The sequence below is a fragment of the Ambystoma mexicanum genome, chromosome 1p (genome assembly GCF_040938575.1).
Source record: "Ambystoma mexicanum isolate Mex_15411 chromosome 1p, UKY_AmexF1_1, whole genome shotgun sequence".
Taxonomy (NCBI): domain Eukaryota; kingdom Metazoa; phylum Chordata; class Amphibia; order Caudata; family Ambystomatidae; genus Ambystoma; species Ambystoma mexicanum.
In genome coordinates this window covers 13,923,723-13,942,207 of record NC_090921.1, presented here as the reverse complement: position 1 = coordinate 13,942,207, position 18,485 = coordinate 13,923,723, and the positions used below count along the sequence as shown (strand labels likewise).

Genomic DNA, 18,485 nt, shown 5'->3' with positions numbered 1-18,485 from the left:
TAAAGAAGTCCACCATTAGCCCGCAGTGTAAGCCTACCCGGGGCCTCCGCCGATGGTCCATGGTGTGTGGGATCCTTACTGGACCAACCCCAGCCGTAACGCAAATCTTAGCTTTGTCTCATTCGACCCCTAACTCGACCCAAGGAGCTACTGCAAACTCTTAGCCTAACACTAGCCCTAAATGAAAGACGCCTATTGTCCTCACATGTGGGATTTTGTTCTCGCTGCTAGTGCATACGAAACTTGGTTCCGACGTGTCCAGGAGTGGGAGAATTACCAGGGACCTTGCAATCTCGTGCCTGGGGGTTTCTAAGCTGGGCATAGGAGCTCCACTGGATGGAGCCAAGTGTCTTGAACTGAGTTTTTGTGATGCAGCAGGAAAAGGCGCTGCAAAAAGGAGCAACTACCAAGGCAAAGAGATGTGCATTCATTAGGGCATCGTGTCGGCAGATTTGTGGCCCTGCCAAGCACGTGTTTATTGACAGGATCGTGAACGCATGTCCGTTTTCAGTGAACAGTGATTTATGCTTTACCCTTTTTTGGTGAAAACGCACACGAGTCAGATGTGTGCTTTCAGTCTGGGTGTTCAGAAAAGCAAGAATTCATAAACACATGCCATTCCCTGGCTCCCAATTGTCCTGTCTGTACACGTGGCATGAAGATAAAAAAGAAACAGCTATTGGCAGCGGTGGGATTCGAACCCACGCCTCCAAAGAGACTGGAGCCTAAATCCAGCGCCTTAGACCGCTCGGCCACGCTACCCTGCTGGTACTGAAACGAGAGCCTCTGAGACCTGTATTCTTTTAGGGATTGGCTGGTTTGGCCATTAATTCAAAATCAAAGCAAAGCATGAACTTGGATTGAATTCTAGCACTGGCTGTGCAAAGCCCGAACTGAACAATAAAGCACACTTGTCAGCCTGAAATTGAAATGTCACCTTTCGGGAGTGCTCTGTTCAACAGCAGTCTGGTAGCCTAGTGGTCAATGTCAGCACCCCTCCATCCAGCAGTCTTGAGTTCAATTCCCGGTGAGGGAGGTCAGATCTTTTCTAGGTTTTTTTTGGTTCTAAAAATGTTTGGGAAGCGAAGGTTCAGGAACATTGCCGGTAGGGAGAGTAAGCTCTTTAAAGGCATGCAATGAGATGTGTTTTTCTTTATTTCTGCATATTTCTGTAGCTAGCTGCATTCTTTCAGTCAACATCCCGCCCCATTTAGTGCTCACGTTTTTAAAGAAGTCCACCATTAGCCCGCAGTGTAAGCCTACCCGGGGCCTCCGCCGATGGTCCATGGTGTGTGGGATCCTTACTGGACCAACCCCAGCCGTAACGCAAATCTTAGCTTTGTCTCATTCGACCCCTAACTCGACCCAAGGAGCTACTGCAAACTCTTAGCCTAACACTAGCCCTAAATGAAAGACGCCTATTGTCCTCACATGTGGGATTTTGTTCTCGCTGCTAGTGCATACGAAACTTGGTTCCGACGTGTCCAGGAGTGGGAGAATTACCAGGGACCTTGCAATCTCGTGCCTGGGGGTTTCTAAGCTGGGCATAGGAGCTCCACTGGATGGAGCCAAGTGTCTTGAACTGAGTTTTTGTGATGCAGCAGGAAAAGGCGCTGCAAAAAGGAGCAACTACCAAGGCAAAGAGATGTGCATTCATTAGGGCATCGTGTCGGCAGATTTGTGGCCCTGCCAAGCACGTGTTTATTGACAGGATCGTGAACGCATGTCCGTTTTCAGTGAACAGTGATTTATGCTTTACCCTTTTTTGGTGAAAACGCACACGAGTCAGATGTGTGCTTTCAGTCTGGGTGTTCAGAAAAGCAAGAATTCATAAACACATGCCATTCCCTGGCTCCCAATTGTCCTGTCTGTACACGTGGCATGAAGATAAAAAAGAAACAGCTATTGGCAGCGGTGGGATTCGAACCCACGCCTCCAAAGAGACTGGAGCCTAAATCCAGCGCCTTAGACCGCTCGGCCACGCTACCCTGCTGGTACTGAAACGAGAGCCTCTGAGACCTGTATTTTTTTAGGGATTGGCTGGTTTGGCCATTAATTCAAAATCAAAGCAAAGCATGAACTTGGATTGAATTCTAGCACTGGCTGTGCAAAGCCCGAACTGAACAATAAAGCACACTTGTCAGCCTGAAATTGAAATGTCACCTTTCGGGAGTGCTCTGTTCGACAGCAGTCTGGTAGCCTAGTGGTCAATGTCAGCACCCCTCCATCCAGCAGTCTTGAGTTCAATTCCCGGTGAGGGAGGTCAGATCTTTTCTAGGTTTTTTTTGGTTCTAAAAATGTTTGGGAAGCGAAGGTTCAGGAACATTGCCGGTAGGGAGAGTAAGCTCTTTAAAGGCATGCAATGAGATGTGTTTTTCTTTATTTCTGCATATTTCTGTAGCTAGCTGCATTCTTTCAGTCAACATCCCGCCCCATTTAGTGCTCACGTTTTTAAAGAAGTCCACCATTAGCCCGCAGTGTAAGCCTACCCGGGGCCTCCGCCGATGGTCCATGGTGTGTGGGATCCTTACTGGACCAACCCCAGCCGTAACGCAAATCTTAGCTTTGTCTCATTCGACCCCTAACTCGACCCAAGGAGCTACTGCAAACTCTTAGCCTAACACTAGCCCTAAATGAAAGACGCCTATTGTCCTCACATGTGGGATTTTGTTCTCGCTGCTAGTGCATACGAAACTTGGTTCCGACGTGTCCAGGAGTGGGAGAATTACCAGGGACCTTGCAATCTCGTGCCTGGGGGTTTCTAAGCTGGGCATAGGAGCTCCACTGGATGGAGCCAAGTGTCTTGAACTGAGTTTTTGTGATGCAGCAGGAAAAGGCGCTGCAAAAAGGAGCAACTACCAAGGCAAAGAGATGTGCATTCATTAGGGCATCGTGTCGGCAGATTTGTGGCCCTGCCAAGCACGTGTTTATTGACAGGATCGTGAACGCATGTCCGTTTTCAGTGAACAGTGATTTATGCTTTACCCTTTTTTGGTGAAAACGCACACGAGTCAGATGTGTGCTTTCAGTCTGGGTGTTCAGAAAAGCAAGAATTCATAAACACATGCCATTCCCTGGCTCCCAATTGTCCTGTCTGTACACGTGGCATGAAGATAAAAAAGAAACAGCTATTGGCAGCGGTGGGATTCGAACCCACGCCTCCAAAGAGACTGGAGCCTAAATCCAGCGCCTTAGACCGCTCGGCCACGCTACCCTGCTGGTACTGAAACGAGAGCCTCTGAGACCTGTATTTTTTTAGGGATTGGCTGGTTTGGCCATTAATTCAAAATCAAAGCAAAGCATGAACTTGGATTGAATTCTAGCACTGGCTGTGCAAAGCCCGAACTGAACAATAAAGCACACTTGTCAGCCTGAAATTGAAATGTCACCTTTCGGGAGTGCTCTGTTCGACAGCAGTCTGGTAGCCTAGTGGTCAATGTCAGCACCCCTCCATCCAGCAGTCTTGAGTTCAATTCCCGGTGAGGGAGGTCAGATCTTTTCTAGGTTTTTTTTGGTTCTAAAAATGTTTGGGAAGCGAAGGTTCAGGAACATTGCCGGTAGGGAGAGTAAGCTCTTTAAAGGCATGCAATGAGATGTGTTTTTCTTTATTTCTGCATATTTCTGTAGCTAGCTGCATTCTTTCAGTCAACATCCCGCCCCATTTAGTGCTCACGTTTTTAAAGAAGTCCACCATTAGCCCGCAGTGTAAGCCTACCCGGGGCCTCCGCCGATGGTCCATGGTGTGTGGGATCCTTACTGGACCAACCCCAGCCGTAACGCAAATCTTAGCTTTGTCTCATTCGACCCCTAACTCGACCCAAGGAGCTACTGCAAACTCTTAGCCTAACACTAGCCCTAAATGAAAGACGCCTATTGTCCTCACATGTGGGATTTTGTTCTCGCTGCTAGTGCATACGAAACTTGGTTCCGACGTGTCCAGGAGTGGGAGAATTACCAGGGACCTTGCAATCTCGTGCCTGGGGGTTTCTAAGCTGGGCATAGGAGCTCCACTGGATGGAGCCAAGTGTCTTGAACTGAGTTTTTGTGATGCAGCAGGAAAAGGCGCTGCAAAAAGGAGCAACTACCAAGGCAAAGAGATGTGCATTCATTAGGGCATCGTGTCGGCAGATTTGTGGCCCTGCCAAGCACGTGTTTATTGACAGGATCGTGAACGCATGTCCGTTTTCAGTGAACAGTGATTTATGCTTTACCCTTTTTTGGTGAAAACGCACACGAGTCAGATGTGTGCTTTCAGTCTGGGTGTTCAGAAAAGCAAGAATTCATAAACACATGCCATTCCCTGGCTCCCAATTGTCCTGTCTGTACACGTGGCATGAAGATAAAAAAGAAACAGCTATTGGCAGCGGTGGGATTCGAACCCACGCCTCCAAAGAGACTGGAGCCTAAATCCAGCGCCTTAGACCGCTCGGCCACGCTACCCTGCTGGTACTGAAACGAGAGCCTCTGAGACCTGTATTTTTTTAGGGATTGGCTGGTTTGGCCATTAATTCAAAATCAAAGCAAAGCATGAACTTGGATTGAATTCTAGCACTGGCTGTGCAAAGCCCGAACTGAACAATAAAGCACACTTGTCAGCCTGAAATTGAAATGTCACCTTTCGGGAGTGCTCTGTTCAACAGCAGTCTGGTAGCCTAGTGGTCAATGTCAGCACCCCTCCATCCAGCAGTCTTGAGTTCAATTCCCGGTGAGGGAGGTCAGATCTTTTCTAGGTTTTTTTTGGTTCTAAAAATGTTTGGGAAGCGAAGGTTCAGGAACATTGCCGGTAGGGAGAGTAAGCTCTTTAAAGGCATGCAATGAGATGTGTTTTTCTTTATTTCTGCATATTTCTGTAGCTAGCTGCATTCTTTCAGTCAACATCCCGCCCCATTTAGTGCTCACGTTTTTAAAGAAGTCCACCATTAGCCCGCAGTGTAAGCCTACCCGGGGCCTCCGCCGATGGTCCATGGTGTGTGGGATCCTTACTGGACCAACCCCAGCCGTAACGCAAATCTTAGCTTTGTCTCATTCGACCCCTAACTCGACCCAAGGAGCTACTGCAAACTCTTAGCCTAACACTAGCCCTAAATGAAAGACGCCTATTGTCCTCACATGTGGGATTTTGTTCTCGCTGCTAGTGCATACGAAACTTGGTTCCGACGTGTCCAGGAGTGGGAGAATTACCAGGGACCTTGCAATCTCGTGCCTGGGGGTTTCTAAGCTGGGCATAGGAGCTCCACTGGATGGAGCCAAGTGTCTTGAACTGAGTTTTTGTGATGCAGCAGGAAAAGGCGCTGCAAAAAGGAGCAACTACCAAGGCAAAGAGATGTGCATTCATTAGGGCATCGTGTCGGCAGATTTGTGGCCCTGCCAAGCACGTGTTTATTGACAGGATCGTGAACGCATGTCCGTTTTCAGTGAACAGTGATTTATGCTTTACCCTTTTTTGGTGAAAACGCACACGAGTCAGATGTGTGCTTTCAGTCTGGGTGTTCAGAAAAGCAAGAATTCATAAACACATGCCATTCCCTGGCTCCCAATTGTCCTGTCTGTACACGTGGCATGAAGATAAAAAAGAAACAGCTATTGGCAGCGGTGGGATTCGAACCCACGCCTCCAAAGAGACTGGAGCCTAAATCCAGCGCCTTAGACCGCTCGGCCACGCTACCCTGCTGGTACTGAAACGAGAGCCTCTGAGACCTGTATTTTTTTAGGGATTGGCTGGTTTGGCCATTAATTCAAAATCAAAGCAAAGCATGAACTTGGATTGAATTCTAGCACTGGCTGTGCAAAGCCCGAACTGAACAATAAAGCACACTTGTCAGCCTGAAATTGAAATGTCACCTTTCGGGAGTGCTCTGTTCGACAGCAGTCTGGTAGCCTAGTGGTCAATGTCAGCACCCCTCCATCCAGCAGTCTTGAGTTCAATTCCCGGTGAGGGAGGTCAGATCTTTTCTAGGTTTTTTTTGGTTCTAAAAATGTTTGGGAAGCGAAGGTTCAGGAACATTGCCGGTAGGGAGAGTAAGCTCTTTAAAGGCATGCAATGAGATGTGTTTTTCTTTATTTCTGCATATTTCTGTAGCTAGCTGCATTCTTTCAGTCAACATCCCGCCCCATTTAGTGCTCACGTTTTTAAAGAAGTCCACCATTAGCCCGCAGTGTAAGCCTACCCGGGGCCTCCGCCGATGGTCCATGGTGTGTGGGATCCTTACTGGACCAACCCCAGCCGTAACGCAAATCTTAGCTTTGTCTCATTCGACCCCTAACTCGACCCAAGGAGCTACTGCAAACTCTTAGCCTAACACTAGCCCTAAATGAAAGACGCCTATTGTCCTCACATGTGGGATTTTGTTCTCGCTGCTAGTGCATACGAAACTTGGTTCCGACGTGTCCAGGAGTGGGAGAATTACCAGGGACCTTGCAATCTCGTGCCTGGGGGTTTCTAAGCTGGGCATAGGAGCTCCACTGGATGGAGCCAAGTGTCTTGAACTGAGTTTTTGTGATGCAGCAGGAAAAGGCGCTGCAAAAAGGAGCAACTACCAAGGCAAAGAGATGTGCATTCATTAGGGCATCGTGTCGGCAGATTTGTGGCCCTGCCAAGCACGTGTTTATTGACAGGATCGTGAACGCATGTCCGTTTTCAGTGAACAGTGATTTATGCTTTACCCTTTTTTGGTGAAAACGCACACGAGTCAGATGTGTGCTTTCAGTCTGGGTGTTCAGAAAAGCAAGAATTCATAAACACATGCCATTCCCTGGCTCCCAATTGTCCTGTCTGTACACGTGGCATGAAGATAAAAAAGAAACAGCTATTGGCAGCGGTGGGATTCGAACCCACGCCTCCAAAGAGACTGGAGCCTAAATCCAGCGCCTTAGACCGCTCGGCCACGCTACCCTGCTGGTACTGAAACGAGAGCCTCTGAGACCTGTATTTTTTTAGGGATTGGCTGGTTTGGCCATTAATTCAAAATCAAAGCAAAGCATGAACTTGGATTGAATTCTAGCACTGGCTGTGCAAAGCCCGAACTGAACAATAAAGCACACTTGTCAGCCTGAAATTGAAATGTCACCTTTCGGGAGTGCTCTGTTCAACAGCAGTCTGGTAGCCTAGTGGTCAATGTCAGCACCCCTCCATCCAGCAGTCTTGAGTTCAATTCCCGGTGAGGGAGGTCAGATCTTTTCTAGGTTTTTTTTGGTTCTAAAAATGTTTGGGAAGCGAAGGTTCAGGAACATTGCCGGTAGGGAGAGTAAGCTCTTTAAAGGCATGCAATGAGATGTGTTTTTCTTTATTTCTGCATATTTCTGTAGCTAGCTGCATTCTTTCAGTCAACATCCCGCCCCATTTAGTGCTCACGTTTTTAAAGAAGTCCACCATTAGCCCGCAGTGTAAGCCTACCCGGGGCCTCCGCCGATGGTCCATGGTGTGTGGGATCCTTACTGGACCAACCCCAGCCGTAACGCAAATCTTAGCTTTGTCTCATTCGACCCCTAACTCGACCCAAGGAGCTACTGCAAACTCTTAGCCTAACACTAGCCCTAAATGAAAGACGCCTATTGTCCTCACATGTGGGATTTTGTTCTCGCTGCTAGTGCATACGAAACTTGGTTCCGACGTGTCCAGGAGTGGGAGAATTACCAGGGACCTTGCAATCTCGTGCCTGGGGGTTTCTAAGCTGGGCATAGGAGCTCCACTGGATGGAGCCAAGTGTCTTGAACTGAGTTTTTGTGATGCAGCAGGAAAAGGCGCTGCAAAAAGGAGCAACTACCAAGGCAAAGAGATGTGCATTCATTAGGGCATCGTGTCGGCAGATTTGTGGCCCTGCCAAGCACGTGTTTATTGACAGGATCGTGAACGCATGTCCGTTTTCAGTGAACAGTGATTTATGCTTTACCCTTTTTTGGTGAAAACGCACACGAGTCAGATGTGTGCTTTCAGTCTGGGTGTTCAGAAAAGCAAGAATTCATAAACACATGCCATTCCCTGGCTCCCAATTGTCCTGTCTGTACACGTGGCATGAAGATAAAAAAGAAACAGCTATTGGCAGCGGTGGGATTCGAACCCACGCCTCCAAAGAGACTGGAGCCTAAATCCAGCGCCTTAGACCGCTCGGCCACGCTACCCTGCTGGTACTGAAACGAGAGCCTCTGAGACCTGTATTTTTTTAGGGATTGGCTGGTTTGGCCATTAATTCAAAATCAAAGCAAAGCATGAACTTGGATTGAATTCTAGCACTGGCTGTGCAAAGCCCGAACTGAACAATAAAGCACACTTGTCAGCCTGAAATTGAAATGTCACCTTTCGGGAGTGCTCTGTTCGACAGCAGTCTGGTAGCCTAGTGGTCAATGTCAGCACCCCTCCATCCAGCAGTCTTGAGTTCAATTCCCGGTGAGGGAGGTCAGATCTTTTCTAGGTTTTTTTTGGTTCTAAAAATGTTTGGGAAGCGAAGGTTCAGGAACATTGCCGGTAGGGAGAGTAAGCTCTTTAAAGGCATGCAATGAGATGTGTTTTTCTTTATTTCTGCATATTTCTGTAGCTAGCTGCATTCTTTCAGTCAACATCCCGCCCCATTTAGTGCTCACGTTTTTAAAGAAGTCCACCATTAGCCCGCAGTGTAAGCCTACCCGGGGCCTCCGCCGATGGTCCATGGTGTGTGGGATCCTTACTGGACCAACCCCAGCCGTAACGCAAATCTTAGCTTTGTCTCATTCGACCCCTAACTCGACCCAAGGAGCTACTGCAAACTCTTAGCCTAACACTAGCCCTAAATGAAAGACGCCTATTGTCCTCACATGTGGGATTTTGTTCTCGCTGCTAGTGCATACGAAACTTGGTTCCGACGTGTCCAGGAGTGGGAGAATTACCAGGGACCTTGCAATCTCGTGCCTGGGGGTTTCTAAGCTGGGCATAGGAGCTCCACTGGATGGAGCCAAGTGTCTTGAACTGAGTTTTTGTGATGCAGCAGGAAAAGGCGCTGCAAAAAGGAGCAACTACCAAGGCAAAGAGATGTGCATTCATTAGGGCATCGTGTCGGCAGATTTGTGGCCCTGCCAAGCACGTGTTTATTGACAGGATCGTGAACGCATGTCCGTTTTCAGTGAACAGTGATTTATGCTTTACCCTTTTTTGGTGAAAACGCACACGAGTCAGATGTGTGCTTTCAGTCTGGGTGTTCAGAAAAGCAAGAATTCATAAACACATGCCATTCCCTGGCTCCCAATTGTCCTGTCTGTACACGTGGCATGAAGATAAAAAAGAAACAGCTATTGGCAGCGGTGGGATTCGAACCCACGCCTCCAAAGAGACTGGAGCCTAAATCCAGCGCCTTAGACCGCTCGGCCACGCTACCCTGCTGGTACTGAAACGAGAGCCTCTGAGACCTGTATTTTTTTAGGGATTGGCTGGTTTGGCCATTAATTCAAAATCAAAGCAAAGCATGAACTTGGATTGAATTCTAGCACTGGCTGTGCAAAGCCCGAACTGAACAATAAAGCACACTTGTCAGCCTGAAATTGAAATGTCACCTTTCGGGAGTGCTCTGTTCGACAGCAGTCTGGTAGCCTAGTGGTCAATGTCAGCACCCCTCCATCCAGCAGTCTTGAGTTCAATTCCCGGTGAGGGAGGTCAGATCTTTTCTAGGTTTTTTTTGGTTCTAAAAATGTTTGGGAAGCGAAGGTTCAGGAACATTGCCGGTAGGGAGAGTAAGCTCTTTAAAGGCATGCAATGAGATGTGTTTTTCTTTATTTCTGCATATTTCTGTAGCTAGCTGCATTCTTTCAGTCAACATCCCGCCCCATTTAGTGCTCACGTTTTTAAAGAAGTCCACCATTAGCCCGCAGTGTAAGCCTACCCGGGGCCTCCGCCGATGGTCCATGGTGTGTGGGATCCTTACTGGACCAACCCCAGCCGTAACGCAAATCTTAGCTTTGTCTCATTCGACCCCTAACTCGACCCAAGGAGCTACTGCAAACTCTTAGCCTAACACTAGCCCTAAATGAAAGACGCCTATTGTCCTCACATGTGGGATTTTGTTCTCGCTGCTAGTGCATACGAAACTTGGTTCCGACGTGTCCAGGAGTGGGAGAATTACCAGGGACCTTGCAATCTCGTGCCTGGGGGTTTCTAAGCTGGGCATAGGAGCTCCACTGGATGGAGCCAAGTGTCTTGAACTGAGTTTTTGTGATGCAGCAGGAAAAGGCGCTGCAAAAAGGAGCAACTACCAAGGCAAAGAGATGTGCATTCATTAGGGCATCGTGTCGGCAGATTTGTGGCCCTGCCAAGCACGTGTTTATTGACAGGATCGTGAACGCATGTCCGTTTTCAGTGAACAGTGATTTATGCTTTACCCTTTTTTGGTGAAAACGCACACGAGTCAGATGTGTGCTTTCAGTCTGGGTGTTCAGAAAAGCAAGAATTCATAAACACATGCCATTCCCTGGCTCCCAATTGTCCTGTCTGTACACGTGGCATGAAGATAAAAAAGAAACAGCTATTGGCAGCGGTGGGATTCGAACCCACGCCTCCAAAGAGACTGGAGCCTAAATCCAGCGCCTTAGACCGCTCGGCCACGCTACCCTGCTGGTACTGAAACGAGAGCCTCTGAGACCTGTATTTTTTTAGGGATTGGCTGGTTTGGCCATTAATTCAAAATCAAAGCAAAGCATGAACTTGGATTGAATTCTAGCACTGGCTGTGCAAAGCCCGAACTGAACAATAAAGCACACTTGTCAGCCTGAAATTGAAATGTCACCTTTCGGGAGTGCTCTGTTCGACAGCAGTCTGGTAGCCTAGTGGTCAATGTCAGCACCCCTCCATCCAGCAGTCTTGAGTTCAATTCCCGGTGAGGGAGGTCAGATCTTTTCTAGGTTTTTTTTGGTTCTAAAAATGTTTGGGAAGCGAAGGTTCAGGAACATTGCCGGTAGGGAGAGTAAGCTCTTTAAAGGCATGCAATGAGATGTGTTTTTCTTTATTTCTGCATATTTCTGTAGCTAGCTGCATTCTTTCAGTCAACATCCCGCCCCATTTAGTGCTCACGTTTTTAAAGAAGTCCACCATTAGCCCGCAGTGTAAGCCTACCCGGGGCCTCCGCCGATGGTCCATGGTGTGTGGGATCCTTACTGGACCAACCCCAGCCGTAACGCAAATCTTAGCTTTGTCTCATTCGACCCCTAACTCGACCCAAGGAGCTACTGCAAACTCTTAGCCTAACACTAGCCCTAAATGAAAGACGCCTATTGTCCTCACATGTGGGATTTTGTTCTCGCTGCTAGTGCATACGAAACTTGGTTCCGACGTGTCCAGGAGTGGGAGAATTACCAGGGACCTTGCAATCTCGTGCCTGGGGGTTTCTAAGCTGGGCATAGGAGCTCCACTGGATGGAGCCAAGTGTCTTGAACTGAGTTTTTGTGATGCAGCAGGAAAAGGCGCTGCAAAAAGGAGCAACTACCAAGGCAAAGAGATGTGCATTCATTAGGGCATCGTGTCGGCAGATTTGTGGCCCTGCCAAGCACGTGTTTATTGACAGGATCGTGAACGCATGTCCGTTTTCAGTGAACAGTGATTTATGCTTTACCCTTTTTTGGTGAAAACGCACACGAGTCAGATGTGTGCTTTCAGTCTGGGTGTTCAGAAAAGCAAGAATTCATAAACACATGCCATTCCCTGGCTCCCAATTGTCCTGTCTGTACACGTGGCATGAAGATAAAAAAGAAACAGCTATTGGCAGCGGTGGGATTCGAACCCACGCCTCCAAAGAGACTGGAGCCTAAATCCAGCGCCTTAGACCGCTCGGCCACGCTACCCTGCTGGTACTGAAACGAGAGCCTCTGAGACCTGTATTTTTTTAGGGATTGGCTGGTTTGGCCATTAATTCAAAATCAAAGCAAAGCATGAACTTGGATTGAATTCTAGCACTGGCTGTGCAAAGCCCGAACTGAACAATAAAGCACACTTGTCAGCCTGAAATTGAAATGTCACCTTTCGGGAGTGCTCTGTTCGACAGCAGTCTGGTAGCCTAGTGGTCAATGTCAGCACCCCTCCATCCAGCAGTCTTGAGTTCAATTCCCGGTGAGGGAGGTCAGATCTTTTCTAGGTTTTTTTTGGTTCTAAAAATGTTTGGGAAGCGAAGGTTCAGGAACATTGCCGGTAGGGAGAGTAAGCTCTTTAAAGGCATGCAATGAGATGTGTTTTTCTTTATTTCTGCATATTTCTGTAGCTAGCTGCATTCTTTCAGTCAACATCCCGCCCCATTTAGTGCTCACGTTTTTAAAGAAGTCCACCATTAGCCCGCAGTGTAAGCCTACCCGGGGCCTCCGCCGATGGTCCATGGTGTGTGGGATCCTTACTGGACCAACCCCAGCCGTAACGCAAATCTTAGCTTTGTCTCATTCGACCCCTAACTCGACCCAAGGAGCTACTGCAAACTCTTAGCCTAACACTAGCCCTAAATGAAAGACGCCTATTGTCCTCACATGTGGGATTTTGTTCTCGCTGCTAGTGCATACGAAACTTGGTTCCGACGTGTCCAGGAGTGGGAGAATTACCAGGGACCTTGCAATCTCGTGCCTGGGGGTTTCTAAGCTGGGCATAGGAGCTCCACTGGATGGAGCCAAGTGTCTTGAACTGAGTTTTTGTGATGCAGCAGGAAAAGGCGCTGCAAAAAGGAGCAACTACCAAGGCAAAGAGATGTGCATTCATTAGGGCATCGTGTCGGCAGATTTGTGGCCCTGCCAAGCACGTGTTTATTGACAGGATCGTGAACGCATGTCCGTTTTCAGTGAACAGTGATTTATGCTTTACCCTTTTTTGGTGAAAACGCACACGAGTCAGATGTGTGCTTTCAGTCTGGGTGTTCAGAAAAGCAAGAATTCATAAACACATGCCATTCCCTGGCTCCCAATTGTCCTGTCTGTACACGTGGCATGAAGATAAAAAAGAAACAGCTATTGGCAGCGGTGGGATTCGAACCCACGCCTCCAAAGAGACTGGAGCCTAAATCCAGCGCCTTAGACCGCTCGGCCACGCTACCCTGCTGGTACTGAAACGAGAGCCTCTGAGACCTGTATTTTTTTAGGGATTGGCTGGTTTGGCCATTAATTCAAAATCAAAGCAAAGCATGAACTTGGATTGAATTCTAGCACTGGCTGTGCAAAGCCCGAACTGAACAATAAAGCACACTTGTCAGCCTGAAATTGAAATGTCACCTTTCGGGAGTGCTCTGTTCGACAGCAGTCTGGTAGCCTAGTGGTCAATGTCAGCACCCCTCCATCCAGCAGTCTTGAGTTCAATTCCCGGTGAGGGAGGTCAGATCTTTTCTAGGTTTTTTTTGGTTCTAAAAATGTTTGGGAAGCGAAGGTTCAGGAACATTGCCGGTAGGGAGAGTAAGCTCTTTAAAGGCATGCAATGAGATGTGTTTTTCTTTATTTCTGCATATTTCTGTAGCTAGCTGCATTCTTTCAGTCAACATCCCGCCCCATTTAGTGCTCACGTTTTTAAAGAAGTCCACCATTAGCCCGCAGTGTAAGCCTACCCGGGGCCTCCGCCGATGGTCCATGGTGTGTGGGATCCTTACTGGACCAACCCCAGCCGTAACGCAAATCTTAGCTTTGTCTCATTCGACCCCTAACTCGACCCAAGGAGCTACTGCAAACTCTTAGCCTAACACTAGCCCTAAATGAAAGACGCCTATTGTCCTCACATGTGGGATTTTGTTCTCGCTGCTAGTGCATACGAAACTTGGTTCCGACGTGTCCAGGAGTGGGAGAATTACCAGGGACCTTGCAATCTCGTGCCTGGGGGTTTCTAAGCTGGGCATAGGAGCTCCACTGGATGGAGCCAAGTGTCTTGAACTGAGTTTTTGTGATGCAGCAGGAAAAGGCGCTGCAAAAAGGAGCAACTACCAAGGCAAAGAGATGTGCATTCATTAGGGCATCGTGTCGGCAGATTTGTGGCCCTGCCAAGCACGTGTTTATTGACAGGATCGTGAACGCATGTCCGTTTTCAGTGAACAGTGATTTATGCTTTACCCTTTTTTGGTGAAAACGCACACGAGTCAGATGTGTGCTTTCAGTCTGGGTGTTCAGAAAAGCAAGAATTCATAAACACATGCCATTCCCTGGCTCCCAATTGTCCTGTCTGTACACGTGGCATGAAGATAAAAAAGAAACAGCTATTGGCAGCGGTGGGATTCGAACCCACGCCTCCAAAGAGACTGGAGCCTAAATCCAGCGCCTTAGACCGCTCGGCCACGCTACCCTGCTGGTACTGAAACGAGAGCCTCTGAGACCTGTATTTTTTTAGGGATTGGCTGGTTTGGCCATTAATTCAAAATCAAAGCAAAGCATGAACTTGGATTGAATTCTAGCACTGGCTGTGCAAAGCCCGAACTGAACAATAAAGCACACTTGTCAGCCTGAAATTGAAATGTCACCTTTCGGGAGTGCTCTGTTCAACAGCAGTCTGGTAGCCTAGTGGTCAATGTCAGCACCCCTCCATCCAGCAGTCTTGAGTTCAATTCCCGGTGAGGGAGGTCAGATCTTTTCTAGGTTTTTTTTGGTTCTAAAAATGTTTGGGAAGCGAAGGTTCAGGAACATTGCCGGTAGGGAGAGTAAGCTCTTTAAAGGCATGCAATGAGATGTGTTTTTCTTTATTTCTGCATATTTCTGTAGCTAGCTGCATTCTTTCAGTCAACATCCCGCCCCATTTAGTGCTCACGTTTTTAAAGAAGTCCACCATTAGCCCGCAGTGTAAGCCTACCCGGGGCCTCCGCCGATGGTCCATGGTGTGTGGGATCCTTACTGGACCAACCCCAGCCGTAACGCAAATCTTAGCTTTGTCTCATTCGACCCCTAACTCGACCCAAGGAGCTACTGCAAACTCTTAGCCTAACACTAGCCCTAAATGAAAGACGCCTATTGTCCTCACATGTGGGATTTTGTTCTCGCTGCTAGTGCATACGAAACTTGGTTCCGACGTGTCCAGGAGTGGGAGAATTACCAGGGACCTTGCAATCTCGTGCCTGGGGGTTTCTAAGCTGGGCATAGGAGCTCCACTGGATGGAGCCAAGTGTCTTGAACTGAGTTTTTGTGATGCAGCAGGAAAAGGCGCTGCAAAAAGGAGCAACTACCAAGGCAAAGAGATGTGCATTCATTAGGGCATCGTGTCGGCAGATTTGTGGCCCTGCCAAGCACGTGTTTATTGACAGGATCGTGAACGCATGTCCGTTTTCAGTGAACAGTGATTTATGCTTTACCCTTTTTTGGTGAAAACGCACACGAGTCAGATGTGTGCTTTCAGTCTGGGTGTTCAGAAAAGCAAGAATTCATAAACACATGCCATTCCCTGGCTCCCAATTGTCCTGTCTGTACACGTGGCATGAAGATAAAAAAGAAACAGCTATTGGCAGCGGTGGGATTCGAACCCACGCCTCCAAAGAGACTGGAGCCTAAATCCAGCGCCTTAGACCGCTCGGCCACGCTACCCTGCTGGTACTGAAACGAGAGCCTCTGAGACCTGTATTTTTTTAGGGATTGGCTGGTTTGGCCATTAATTCAAAATCAAAGCAAAGCATGAACTTGGATTGAATTCTAGCACTGGCTGTGCAAAGCCCGAACTGAACAATAAAGCACACTTGTCAGCCTGAAATTGAAATGTCACCTTTCGGGAGTGCTCTGTTCAACAGCAGTCTGGTAGCCTAGTGGTCAATGTCAGCACCCCTCCATCCAGCAGTCTTGAGTTCAATTCCCGGTGAGGGAGGTCAGATCTTTTCTAGGTTTTTTTTGGTTCTAAAAATGTTTGGGAAGCGAAGGTTCAGGAACATTGCCGGTAGGGAGAGTAAGCTCTTTAAAGGCATGCAATGAGATGTGTTTTTCTTTATTTCTGCATATTTCTGTAGCTAGCTGCATTCTTTCAGTCAACATCCCGCCCCATTTAGTGCTCACGTTTTTAAAGAAGTCCACCATTAGCCCGCAGTGTAAGCCTACCCGGGGCCTCCGCCGATGGTCCATGGTGTGTGGGATCCTTACTGGACCAACCCCAGCCGTAACGCAAATCTTAGCTTTGTCTCATTCGACCCCTAACTCGACCCAAGGAGCTACTGCAAACTCTTAGCCTAACACTAGCCCTAAATGAAAGACGCCTATTGTCCTCACATGTGGGATTTTGTTCTCGCTGCTAGTGCATACGAAACTTGGTTCCGACGTGTCCAGGAGTGGGAGAATTACCAGGGACCTTGCAATCTCGTGCCTGGGGGTTTCTAAGCTGGGCATAGGAGCTCCACTGGATGGAGCCAAGTGTCTTGAACTGAGTTTTTGTGATGCAGCAGGAAAAGGCGCTGCAAAAAGGAGCAACTACCAAGGCAAAGAGATGTGCATTCATTAGGGCATCGTGTCGGCAGATTTGTGGCCCTGCCAAGCACGTGTTTATTGACAGGATCGTGAACGCATGTCCGTTTTCAGTGAACAGTGATTTATGCTTTACCCTTTTTTGGTGAAAACGCACACGAGTCAGATGTGTGCTTTCAGTCTGGGTGTTCAGAAAAGCAAGAATTCATAAACACATGCCATTCCCTGGCTCCCAATTGTCCTGTCTGTACACGTGGCATGAAGATAAAAAAGAAACAGCTATTGGCAGCGGTGGGATTCGAACCCACGCCTCCAAAGAGACTGGAGCCTAAATCCAGCGCCTTAGACCGCTCGGCCACGCTACCCTGCTGGTACTGAAACGAGAGCCTCTGAGACCTGTATTTTTTTAGGGATTGGCTGGTTTGGCCATTAATTCAAAATCAAAGCAAAGCATGAACTTGGATTGAATTCTAGCACTGGCTGTGCAAAGCCCGAACTGAACAATAAAGCACACTTGTCAGCCTGAAATTGAAATGTCACCTTTCGGGAGTGCTCTGTTCGACAGCAGTCTGGTAGCCTAGTGGTCAATGTCAGCACCCCTCCATCCAGCAGTCTTGAGTTCAATTCCCGGTGAGGGAGGTCAGATCTTTTCTAGGTTTTTTTTGGTTCTAAAAATGTTTGGGAAGCGAAGGTTCAGGAACATTGCCGGTAGGGAGAGTAAGCTCTTTAAAGGCATGCAATGAGATGTGTTTTTCTTTATTTCTGCATATTTCTGTAGCTAGCTGCATTCTTTCAGTCAACATCCCGCCCCATTTAGTGCTCACGTTTTTAAAGAAGTCCACCATTAGCCCGCAGTGTAAGCCTACCCGGGGCCTCCGCCGATGGTCCATGGTGTGTGGGATCCTTACTGGACCAACCCCAGCCGTAACGCAAATCTTAGCTTTGTCTCATTCGACCCCTAACTCGACCCAAGGAGCTACTGCAAACTCTTAGCCTAACACTAGCCCTAAATGAAAGACGCCTATTGTCCTCACATGTGGGATTTTGTTCTCGCTGCTAGTGCATACGAAACTTGGTTCCGACGTGTCCAGGAGTGGGAGAATTACCAGGGACCTTGCAATCTCGTGCCTGGGGGTTTCTAAGCTGGGCATAGGAGCTCCACTGGATGGAGCCAAGTGTCTTGAACTGAGTTTTTGTGATGCAGCAGGAAAAGGCGCTGCAAAAAGGAGCAACTACCAAGGCAAAGAGATGTGCATTCATTAGGGCATCGTGTCGGCAGATTTGTGGCCCTGCCAAGCACGTGTTTATTGACAGGATCGTGAACGCATGTCCGTTTTCAGTGAACAGTGATTTATGCTTTACCCTTTTTTGGTGAAAACGCACACGAGTCAGATGTGTGCTTTCAGTCTGGGTGTTCAGAAAAGCAAGAATTCATAAACACATGCCATTCCCTGGCTCCCAATTGTCCTGTCTGTACACGTGGCATGAAGATAAAAAAGAAACAGCTATTGGCAGCGGTGGGATTCGAACCCACGCCTCCAAAGAGACTGGAGCCTAAATCCAGCGCCTTAGACCGCTCGGCCACGCTACCCTGCTGGTACTGAAACGAGAGCCTCTGAGACCTGTATTTTTTTAGGGATTGGCTGGTTTGGCCATTAATTCAAAATCAAAGCAAAGCATGAACTTGGATTGAATTCTAGCACTGGCTGTGCAAAGCCCGAACTGAACAATAAAGCACACTTGTCAGCCTGAAATTGAAATGTCACCTTTCGGGAGTGCTCTGTTCAACAGCAGTCTGGTAGCCTAGTGGTCAATGTCAGCACCTCTCCATCCAGCAGTCTTGAGTTCAATTCCCGGTGAGGGAGGTCAGATCTTTTCTAGGTTTTTTTTGGTTCTAAAAATGTTTGGGAAGCGAAGGTTCAGGAACATTGCCGGTAGGGAGAGTAAGCTCTTTAAAGGCATGCAATGAGATGTGTTTTTCTTTATTTCTGCATATTTCTGTAGCTAGCTGCATTCTTTCAGTCAACATCCCGCCCCATTTAGTGCTCACGTTTTTAAAGAAGTCCACCATTAGCCCGCAGTGTAAGCCTACCCGGGGCCTCCGCCGATGGTCCATGGTGTGTGGGATCCTTACTGGACCAACCCCAGCC

At 48.1% G+C, this 18,485-nt stretch overlaps 15 non-coding genes across 15 annotated transcripts; all 15 read right to left on the bottom strand.

Annotated features, from left to right (window-relative positions):
* Positions 1 to 680: 680 nt before the first annotated feature.
* Positions 681 to 762, bottom strand: TRNAL-UAG (transfer RNA leucine (anticodon UAG)). The gene has a single exon. It is a non-coding gene; the product is annotated as a tRNA-Leu (tRNA).
* Positions 763 to 1,906: 1,144 nt separating this feature from the next.
* Positions 1,907 to 1,988, bottom strand: TRNAL-UAG (transfer RNA leucine (anticodon UAG)). Its single transcript has one exon. It is a non-coding gene; the product is annotated as a tRNA-Leu (tRNA).
* A 1,144-nt stretch (positions 1,989 to 3,132) lies between these two features.
* TRNAL-UAG (transfer RNA leucine (anticodon UAG)) lies at positions 3,133 to 3,214 on the bottom strand. The gene has a single exon. It is a non-coding gene; the product is annotated as a tRNA-Leu (tRNA).
* A 1,144-nt stretch (positions 3,215 to 4,358) lies between these two features.
* TRNAL-UAG (transfer RNA leucine (anticodon UAG)) lies at positions 4,359 to 4,440 on the bottom strand. The gene has a single exon. It is a non-coding gene; the product is annotated as a tRNA-Leu (tRNA).
* A 1,144-nt stretch (positions 4,441 to 5,584) lies between these two features.
* On the bottom strand, positions 5,585 to 5,666 carry TRNAL-UAG (transfer RNA leucine (anticodon UAG)). Its single transcript has one exon. It is a non-coding gene; the product is annotated as a tRNA-Leu (tRNA).
* Positions 5,667 to 6,810: 1,144 nt separating this feature from the next.
* On the bottom strand, positions 6,811 to 6,892 carry TRNAL-UAG (transfer RNA leucine (anticodon UAG)). Its single transcript has one exon. It is a non-coding gene; the product is annotated as a tRNA-Leu (tRNA).
* Positions 6,893 to 8,036: 1,144 nt separating this feature from the next.
* Positions 8,037 to 8,118, bottom strand: TRNAL-UAG (transfer RNA leucine (anticodon UAG)). The gene has a single exon. It is a non-coding gene; the product is annotated as a tRNA-Leu (tRNA).
* A 1,144-nt stretch (positions 8,119 to 9,262) lies between these two features.
* Positions 9,263 to 9,344, bottom strand: TRNAL-UAG (transfer RNA leucine (anticodon UAG)). The gene has a single exon. It is a non-coding gene; the product is annotated as a tRNA-Leu (tRNA).
* A 1,144-nt stretch (positions 9,345 to 10,488) lies between these two features.
* TRNAL-UAG (transfer RNA leucine (anticodon UAG)) lies at positions 10,489 to 10,570 on the bottom strand. Its single transcript has one exon. It is a non-coding gene; the product is annotated as a tRNA-Leu (tRNA).
* A 1,144-nt stretch (positions 10,571 to 11,714) lies between these two features.
* Positions 11,715 to 11,796, bottom strand: TRNAL-UAG (transfer RNA leucine (anticodon UAG)). The gene has a single exon. It is a non-coding gene; the product is annotated as a tRNA-Leu (tRNA).
* A 1,144-nt stretch (positions 11,797 to 12,940) lies between these two features.
* TRNAL-UAG (transfer RNA leucine (anticodon UAG)) lies at positions 12,941 to 13,022 on the bottom strand. Its single transcript has one exon. It is a non-coding gene; the product is annotated as a tRNA-Leu (tRNA).
* Positions 13,023 to 14,166: 1,144 nt separating this feature from the next.
* On the bottom strand, positions 14,167 to 14,248 carry TRNAL-UAG (transfer RNA leucine (anticodon UAG)). Its single transcript has one exon. It is a non-coding gene; the product is annotated as a tRNA-Leu (tRNA).
* A 1,144-nt stretch (positions 14,249 to 15,392) lies between these two features.
* TRNAL-UAG (transfer RNA leucine (anticodon UAG)) lies at positions 15,393 to 15,474 on the bottom strand. Its single transcript has one exon. It is a non-coding gene; the product is annotated as a tRNA-Leu (tRNA).
* A 1,144-nt stretch (positions 15,475 to 16,618) lies between these two features.
* TRNAL-UAG (transfer RNA leucine (anticodon UAG)) lies at positions 16,619 to 16,700 on the bottom strand. Its single transcript has one exon. It is a non-coding gene; the product is annotated as a tRNA-Leu (tRNA).
* A 1,144-nt stretch (positions 16,701 to 17,844) lies between these two features.
* On the bottom strand, positions 17,845 to 17,926 carry TRNAL-UAG (transfer RNA leucine (anticodon UAG)). The gene has a single exon. It is a non-coding gene; the product is annotated as a tRNA-Leu (tRNA).
* Positions 17,927 to 18,485: the final 559 nt, after the last annotated feature.